The sequence below is a fragment of the Eschscholzia californica genome, unplaced genomic scaffold (assembly GCF_041429995.1).
Source record: "Eschscholzia californica isolate CP2 unplaced genomic scaffold, dmEscCali1.0.p SCAF_16, whole genome shotgun sequence".
In the NCBI taxonomy this organism is placed as follows: Eukaryota; Viridiplantae; Streptophyta; class Magnoliopsida; order Ranunculales; family Papaveraceae; genus Eschscholzia; species Eschscholzia californica.
The window spans coordinates 12,501-15,000 of NW_028238265.1; positions in this window are offsets into that span (position 1 = coordinate 12,501).

Sequence of the window (2,500 nt, forward strand, 5' to 3'; positions counted from 1 at the left end):
CACCTTCGGGGATGCTTCCCAAGTGTCCGGCATAGGATGGGGACTTTTCGATTTTTGGCCCGTGGTGCCCCCCGGGCCCCCCCAGCAGCTCGGACACCTTCGGGGATGCTTCCCCAAGTGTCCGGCATAGGCTGGGGAGTTTTTGATTTTTTGCCCGTGGTGCCCCCCCGGGCCCCCCCAGCCGCCTCTTCGATTTTCCACGTCGGGGATGAGTTGGGCAACTCTTGGAAGCTTCCCATCCACCCCCGTGCCGAGCTTTGCCCTTGGGATGCCTTATGTTGCATCCCAAGGGCCAAGGCACCTGCCAGCCCAAGGGCTGTGCACGGCCTGGGGAGGGAGCTCACCCCTCCCCTATATAGTGCAAAGTTATTGTTTTCCCTATTTTCACAAGGAAACATCAAATTTTTAACCAAGCATACTCGGCCTTTGCTCCTTCGTTACTCGTCCAAATCCAACAAACTTGCATTCGTTGGAAAGGTCTTTTCACAAGGATTCTTTTGATATATAATAATAGCGATTCCGATAAATATTTATTTTTTTATGAATTTTTAAGTGAATAAACAATTAAAAATTCAAAAAAAATAGAAAAAAAATATTTTTTTCCCGATTCTTTCTCCAATATTCCTGATAAATACCCACACACCCACATATGGAGAATGGTCGAAAATGCTCGAGTGGATATCGAGATGTCCGACGAAGCACCACTTGGAAGGGCCGAGGCACGGGACGCCCGAGCTGTTGCTCGGGCCGGCACGGGACGCGCATGGGACATCCCGGGACGGCATGGGACGCCCTCGCTACAGCTCGAGACGGCCAGGTACGCCCGAGACTTGGCTCGGGACGGCCTGGGACGCCCTCGCCATAGCTCGGGACGGCCTGGGACGCCCGAGACTAGGCTCGGGACGGCCTCGGCACAGCACGGGACGGCCTGGGACGCCCTTGCCACAGCTCGGGACGGCATGGGACGCCCGAGACTTTGCTCGGGACGGCCTGGGACGCCCTTGCCACAGCTCGGGACGGCCTGGGACGGCCTCGGCACAGCTCGGGACGGCCTGGGACGCCCGAGACTTTGCTCGGGACGGCCTGGGACGTCCGAGACTTTGCTCGGGACGGCCTGGGACGCCCGAGACTTGGCTCGGGACGGCCTGGGACGCCCTCGCTCCAGCTCGGGACGCCCTGGGACGGCCTCGACACAGCTCGGGACGGCCTGGGACGTCCGAGACTTTGCTCGGGCCGGCCTGGGACGCCCGAGACTTGGCTCGGGACGGCCTGGGACGCGCTCGGCACAGCTCGGCACAGGCCGGGACGCCCGAGCCGAGCTTCGGGTCGCACGAAATCTCTTCGTATTCCGACATATTAGAAGCTTCCCATCATGTAGTAGGCCGAGCTTTGCCCTTTGGATGCCCTATGGTGCTTGGCGAGCACTAGGGAACGTGCCAGCACAAGTGCTGTGCACGCTCTGGGGAAGGAGCTCAACCCTCCCCCTTATAGTGCAAAGTTATTGTTTTTCCTATTTTCACAAGGAAACATCAATTTTTTAACCAAGCATACTGGGCCTTTACTCCTTCGTTACTCGTCGGAATCCAGCAAACTTATACTCGTTGGAAAGGTCTTTTCGCAAGGATTTTTTTGATATATTATAATAGCGATTCCGATAAATATTTATTTTTCTATGAATTTTTAAGTGAATAAACACCGGAAAATTCATAAAAAATAGAAAAAAAAATATTTTCTTCCGTTTCTTTTCTCCAATAATTCATAAATAATACCTCAATAGTATTAATGAAGAGAGAGTCGAAATGGCCCGGGTGGATTTCGAAATGTCCCACGACCCCATAGAATGCACGGGCCAGCCGAGCCAAAAGAATGGGACGCGCACGGGACAGCATTGGTCAGGCTCGGGACGGCACGGGACAGCACGGGACGCGCATGGGACGGCACGGGACGCGAATGGGACGGCCTTGCTAAGGCTCGGGACGGCATGGGACAGCACGGGACGCGAATGGGACGGCCTTGCTAAGGCTCGGGACGGCATGGGACAGCTCGGGACGCGCATGGGACGGCCTTGGTGAGGCTCGGGACGGCCTTGGTCAGGCTCGGGACGGCATGTCACGGCCCTGGTGAGGCTCGGACGGCACGGGACGCGCATGGGACGGCACGGGACGGCCTGGGACGGCCTTTGTGAGGCTCGGACGGCACGGGACGCGCATGGGACGGCCTTGGCGAGGCTCGGGACGGCATGGGACAGCACGGGACGGCCTCGGCACAGCTCGGACGGCACGGGACGCGCATGGGACGGCCTTGGCGAGGCTCGGGACGGCATGGGACAGCACGGGACGGCACGGGACGGCCTCGGCACAGCTCGGACGGCACGGGACGGCCTTGGCGAGGCTCGGGACGGCATGGGACAGCACGGGACGGCACGGGACGGCCTCGGCACAGCTCGGACGGCACGGGACGGCCTTGGCGAGGCTCGGGACGGCATGGGACAGCACGGGAC